General features: G+C 41.4%; 4 non-coding genes across 4 annotated transcripts; 2 read left to right on the top strand and 2 right to left on the bottom strand.

The window, feature by feature from the left end:
* Positions 1–701: 701 nt before the first annotated feature.
* On the bottom strand, positions 702–776 carry Trnat-ugu (transfer RNA threonine (anticodon UGU)). Its single transcript has one exon. It is a non-coding gene; the product is annotated as a tRNA-Thr (tRNA).
* A 367-nt stretch (positions 777–1,143) lies between these two features.
* Positions 1,144–1,218, bottom strand: Trnat-ugu (transfer RNA threonine (anticodon UGU)). Its single transcript has one exon. It is a non-coding gene; the product is annotated as a tRNA-Thr (tRNA).
* Positions 1,219–1,398: 180 nt separating this feature from the next.
* On the top strand, positions 1,399–1,473 carry Trnat-ugu (transfer RNA threonine (anticodon UGU)). Its single transcript has one exon. It is a non-coding gene; the product is annotated as a tRNA-Thr (tRNA).
* A 367-nt stretch (positions 1,474–1,840) lies between these two features.
* On the top strand, positions 1,841–1,915 carry Trnat-ugu (transfer RNA threonine (anticodon UGU)). Its single transcript has one exon. It is a non-coding gene; the product is annotated as a tRNA-Thr (tRNA).
* The last annotated feature ends 4,943 nt before the right edge of the window (positions 1,916–6,858 follow it).

Raw genomic sequence — 6,858 nt, 5'->3', positions numbered from 1 at the left:
ACACCAAGACCTCTTGTGCACTGTCTATCAAGGACTCTTTGAACCATAAATGCAGTACAGAATGATTACATAACAGGAATAAATAGAATATTCATACTGCAGGAGAAAACCAATCGAATAATATTGAGAAAGAAGTAAAAAGAGTCTTGTAGAAACTGTTTCAAAGATCTTAATGTTTTGACGTTACCATCACTGTATATAACAAGACCATTGTGACTGTATTACGAGATTCTACGAAACTGGACGCCAACTAGATTGTTCCTCCTCATATCACAAGGAACAGAAAACAGTCGCAATGAATTTCACACAGACACCATATTTTTGAAAAAGGACGCAAGTACTCTGGTGTAAAGTTAATTCAATCGCTGACAAGGGACTTACAAAACCTCAGAAATGAGATGTTCCCAGGCATCACTAAAAAAGTTTTTAATAGAAAGTCAATTCCACAGTACGGAACTGACCTACAGTTAAAATACTCATGTACTACGTAATAATCACAAAAAACGTATTTTCAGCTTGTCTTGTATATCATTTAGCGCTCCGTTCATACCGTGCAAGCTATTTTACGTTATTTCTATGTAAACTGTAGTACGTATATTCTCTGGATGTAAGCAAAATGCCGTGTTCAAATGATAATTAAATAGACACCCTAGCTGCAAGCAGGCGTTGATACACTTCACTGGGGACATGTTGAAAATGTGTGCCCCGACCGGGACTCGAACCCGGGATCTCCTGCTTACATGGCAGACGCTCTATCCATCTGAGCCACCGCGGGCACAGAGGATAGTGCGTCTGCAGGGACTTATCCCTTGCACGCTCCCCGTGAGATCCACATTCCCAACATGTCCACAACACTACATTCGTAGTGCGCCTAATAGATGTTTGCCCATCATACTCATTACTCGTGGCAGATTAATCTACCAAGTCCCGTACGAGTTCGGGCATAGCGTGTGCGTTCGCACAAGAAGGTCAAAGGCCGGGAACCCATATTTTTTAACTATATATGACGGTAGTATCTGTTCCCGAAAGAACAGTTACCGTCGATGACCATGCAGCTTTGCTCGAAATCAAATGATAATTAAATAGACACCCTAGCTGCAAGCAGGCGTTGATACACTTCACTGGGGACATGTTGAAAATGTGTGCCCCGACCGGGACTCGAACCCGGGATCTCCTGCTTACATGGCAGACGCTCTATCCATCTGAGCCACCGCGGGCACAGAGGATAGTGCGTCTGCAGGGACTTATCCCTTGCACGCTCCCCGTGAGATCCACATTCCCAACATGTCCACAACACTACATTCGTAGTGCGCCTAATAGTGTTGTGGACATGTTGGGAATGTGGATCTCACGGGGAGCGTGCAAGGGATAAGTCCCTGCAGACGCACTATCCTCTGTGCCCGCGGTGGCTCAGATGGATAGAGCGTCTGCCATGTAAGCAGGAGATCCCGGGTTCGAGTCCCGGTCGGGGCACACATTTTCAACATGTCCCCAGTGAAGTGTATCAACGCCTGCTTGCAGCTAGGGTGTCTATTTAATTATCATTTGATTTCGAGCAAAGCTGCATGGTCATCGACGGTAACTGTTCTTTCGGGAACAGATACTACCGTCATATATAGTTAAAAAATATGGGTTCCCGGCCTTTGACCTTCTTGTGCGAACGCACACGCTATGCCCGAACTCGTACGGGACTTGGTAGATTAATCTGCCACGAGTAATGAGTATGATGGGCAAACATCTATTAGGCGCACTACGAATGTAGTGTTGTGGACATGTTGGGAATGTGGATCTCACGGGGAGCGTGCAAGGGATAAGTCCCTGCAGACGCACTATCCTCTGTGCCCGCGGTGGCTCAGATGGATAGAGCGTCTGCCATGTAAGCAGGAGATCCCGGGTTCGAGTCCCGGTCGGGGCACACATTTTCAACATGTCCCCAATGAAGTGTATCAACGCCTGCTTGCAGCTAGGGTGTCTATTTAATTATCATTTGATTTCGAGCAAAGCTGCATGGTCATCGACGGTAACTGTTCTTTCGGGAACAGATACTACCGTCATATATAGTTAAAAAATGCCGTGTGTTATATCATTAGTACACACCTTTGGAAAAGGTAATTTACCTGACCAAGAACGACCACAATCACGTAATTCAGGAAATGTCATAGAGGTTTCTACTGTAATGGCTTACCAGATCATATGACCTCAGGAATACTGTATACGTGTTGTTGCAGATCCACTACACCAATGTTTTGTAGTGTGATGCAAATAATTAAGCTACCGTATAAACAGTCTGCAGTTCCACTGCTAACTACTGCACTTTATTTCTTTTGGTCGGGATACAGTACTCCTGTATTTATGGACTGGTGAGAAACAATAGGCATTACTTACCTTAGAGACTTCTCGTTTCTCTTGCCTTCGGCTAAAAATCCATTTGGATGATGAGGAGGTATAGTTTTCTTGCTGTTCCCTTCGTTGTCACTATTTGCTCTGTTGAATCCTCGTCTTCTTCGCGGTTTCTTCTATTGCTGCACTTTTTGTTGTACTGACGCTGGGGTTCACTGCTTCTACATCTTATCGGTGCTATTGTTTCTGTTGGATCTGACGAAGGTCCTATTATTGTTTTTCTTTTGATAATGTTTCAGCGCTTCTTTTATTACAAGTACCACGATTATCATGTTCACTACATATTCTTTCTCCAAACTGTTCACGTGTAGACCGTCTTGTGCGTGGAATCTATGTCCTACGTTAGTCTTCTAACGTCAACGTATTTCAAATTTTTAAATGTCTGCAGATTTTGGCAAAGTGATTATTTGAACACCAGGCTTTTCCATTAACACATAACTCGCTCAAGTTGGCGGAATATTCTCAATTACAGCGTACGACATTTATTATTAGAGCCATGTTAAAGGACATGTGAAACACTGGCTGTTTCACTTTTCTAGTCGTCGTTTGATTTTCCAAGAAGTATGACGATGTCTTTACCGTGTATATTCTTAATCTTTGCAGATACAATCAACTTCAAAATTTCTGCAAGCGAGACCACATTTTCACTATGCAAAACGAACTTGTCAGTTTTCATTTTTAGTTCATTTGCAAGTCCACAATCATGTCTGTCTGCAAGAACATGCAGTTTCCTGTTATTAGAGGTCTTAGCTTCAGTATTTTCAGTTTGCTTTTCCGTTGTGTTGTTTCACGCAACTGACACGACATGTGATACCTGTTTCGCGGTTTACGACTCAACTTAGACCTCCTATCAGTGATTTAGGTTTTGCCCACGGTTCTTGGATACTGACTCATGCACTGCCTTCACCTGATAAGTTACTGTACCTTACTTTATATATGTTTGTAGGCCCTGATTCTCCACTGCATGTTGATGTAATTCAGGTATTGTATCACAAAACAGCATCAGAACATTTTCTTCCTCTTTAACACCGTACACTTACCGTATCGAACCTACTTGTTCTATGCCATTTTCCTTGGGTGGCCATTGGATAATTAGCATGGTATACGAAACTGCTGACACCTTAGGCCTATGAGAAGAGGGAGAACTAATCATTTTGCATGAAGAAGTAACTGAAGGCGACCATTGTGGAAGGTTGGCATCACATTTGTTGACTACTGTCCAAAAGTAAATGCGATTGTAGATTTCTCAAAAATTTTAAAAACTGCCCATGATATTTTGTAGCAAAGTATTCCGATGGGGTGAAAGCTGGGTCCCCCAGTCCTATGAGAAACAAAGTGGCAACCAAATCACTGCCTGTTCGAAAATACTTTCGGACGGACACATCTCGCACCGATGACCCAGCTTCCTGGTCGCCTCCATCAGATCAACCAAACAACTCCAAACAAACCAACAACCAAACACAATACGGATTGAGCATGTGGAGGCGTGAACGCTTATACGGAAGACACGTGTAATCAGTATTACATTTCATTGAACACACACACACACACACACACACACACACACACACACACACACACACATACAGGCACAGACAGACAGAGAGGGAGAGACAGAGAGAGAGCGAGTAAGTTACGATCGGTCACGAAATGGAAACGACTATGAAAATCCGTAAAAGCTTTTGCAAAGATGTGTTGGGCAGTGTCTCTAGTATTACGCTAGGTAGAATTATGTCGCTCTTTTCATTCCTGAGTTCTTAGTGAGCGCGTAAAGATGTTATAGAAAATAGTGTCTCCCGCCAAGTACGAGGGCCTGATGAGAATTTTCCCCTGAAGCTATGCAACCAACATTACATAACTGTCGTGCGGTTTCTTCTTCAAGACAATTCTCAGCCTCTTTCTGCAGGGGCAATGAAGATGTTCCTGCATCGTTTCAATTGGAAATGTTTGGTTACCCACAGTACAGCCCGTAATTGTCTCCCTCTGAGTTTCATCTCTGCTCAAACGAACCGCTGGCTATGAAGACAAAATTTGGCACAGACAACGAGCTTTAGGCCAGCGTAGAGAACTGGCGGAAAGCACTGGCGGCTGCCTTCTATGATGAGAGTATTGGAAAGTTGGTACAACGCTACGACGAATGCCTGAGTCAGAACGGCGACTACGTAGAGAAGTAGCTGAAAGGTGTAGCTAACTGTGATTTTCGTTTTGCGATCAATCATAACTTACTTTCTGGACAGCCCTCGTATTAAGGTGATATTTGGACAGCTTACAAAGATGCATTTATCGAGAACTGGAATTTCGGTCTGTGGGAAACCTTACTCATATCGGACTTGGCGACCACATAATGGGAATGAAATCTTAAGAATACCTGACGTTTCCATCTACTCCAGACCGGAACAATTGTCACGATGAAATATTTACGTGTGGCTCAAGTAACCTACCAAGCTGTCATCCGTATGGTTTCATTAACACAAATAGATCTCTAGGTTTTTAATATTAAGCTGTTACTTGGTTTTCTGATCCTCCTGCTGATTTATAACATAACACAAATGTGATTTATCAATGTTTATCGCTGTTAGGAAACGTAAGTAGGACAGTCGATGTTGGAAGAAAGAACAAAAGCGAAACGAAACCACAGAATTGAAGAACATGTGTTGAAAACAGTGTTATTTATGTAGCCTGCATAACTGAGGTGAACTTAATTTGGAATTAGTTCATGATAATATCCTTGTTACTGCAACAGTCAGACTTGTGAAAACAGCATTTTGTTATGTAGCTACTTAAAATTGTAAACTCCACTTTACAAGTGTTCATATGAATCTGTCTAAGCATCATTTCTGAGGTGTCATTGGAGAAACACCAGTGACACGAAACTAGTCGCCGTCACAGATCTTTGAAGTAAAGTGTAATTGCCGCTGTTTTTATTTAATGAAATACCGATCAAAATCATGCTCTGTGTATGTCTGAAGCCTTTATTCCAGCCTTCAGAGGTGACTTCCCCAGAAGCTTGTTGTGGGTGCTTTACACTGTTGACAGGGTAAATTTATTGGTATTCTTGGCAACAAAACATCTAATTTGGGCACATATCAACTCTGTTAGTCATTAGGCTAGTACCTTCCCGCAGCCATTCCAACTGTCTGCGCAAATGGTTTTTCCAGGTCGCACTTTTACGGAGACAAACACACACGTGATGAAGTGGTCCTTTCATCTGCAGCAGGATATCTGGAACGTAAATGGGCGGAAAAATCTCGTGTGCTTAAAGTGTAATCACGCTTCTGTATTGTGGCTCTATACTACCTCATGAAATGGAAAGAATTCTTTAAAGTAAAATTTCACAGGATAGTAGTACAGTGGCAGTGAAAGGAAAGAAGAAAGAGTTTGAGAATACGCATGGTTTTGTAGAATATTTATTCTACGGCCATTACCATGATAATGTTGAGCCAAATACTTTAAGCACAAAGAAAATTTGAAAGATAAATTAGTGATAAGAGATGAAATTTCTTCATTTATTCGAAATTATAAGGAAATATCGCAGTGTAATTAAAGTAGCCGAGTTGCACGTACCGAGGTGAAACTAAAAACCTTTTGTAGCTGTCAGATCAAGAAACAAAGGCAAACTTGTAAAGACTACCGTCTGACACCCATACATATTATAAAAATGCATATGCGTATGTATATGTGTATGACAGAATCTGATGTGCCGCTGAATGTACCTACACAATTATACGACACATCGTGCAAGACATATGACGTCATAAAAACTGAAATGAGTGAAAAATTGCCGCATCATGCATTGCTTTTGAATACATTTATTCTTTACTACTAAGACACTCTTACTACCCAGGTAATTTAAGGAAACTGTTTTTGTGAGTACCACTTTTCATGAAATAATGCTTGTTCCTGACAGTACCGTTGTGACCTGACGGGATTCTCAAGTCCCTTTTTGAAAAAAGTTAATAAAATTCACATAATATCATTTGATCTAGTTTTTCTTTAGACTAAACGCGTTTTCTAACAACTAGAATATCACAGAAAAATTTCGAAATGTCGGAGTCAAAAAATAAAAAATTCAGACCATAAAGGGTTAAATAATGTGTGTTTTTCATGATCTTACTCCCTTAAATAAGAAAAGAACACTTGATTCTGGAAGGGATTTGTCACATTAAGGAAGTAAGGAGTTGTTATTAGATTCCTTCCGCATCTAGACTGTGTCTTCTTGTAAATTGTGATCTCCCTACCCCACCCCCCTCCTGCAACAAGTAGTATTACATGGTTCTAACGATGGGCTCTTGCAGTAGTGGCCGAAACGTTGCAGGATCATTTCATACAGTGGCGGAATGGTAAACACAGAAATATTGTATGGAACTTGAGTATTGGCAGGCACTTGAAATGAAAACAGAATTTATAAAATAGTGTGCGCTTTATTTCCTACACTTGTCACAAGTACAAAATAACACA

This window comes from Schistocerca nitens, chromosome 1 (assembly GCF_023898315.1).
Source record: "Schistocerca nitens isolate TAMUIC-IGC-003100 chromosome 1, iqSchNite1.1, whole genome shotgun sequence".
NCBI classification, from domain to species: domain Eukaryota; kingdom Metazoa; phylum Arthropoda; class Insecta; order Orthoptera; family Acrididae; genus Schistocerca; species Schistocerca nitens.
Note: the sequence above shows the minus strand (reverse complement) of the source record. Positions and strands in the feature narration are given on the sequence as shown.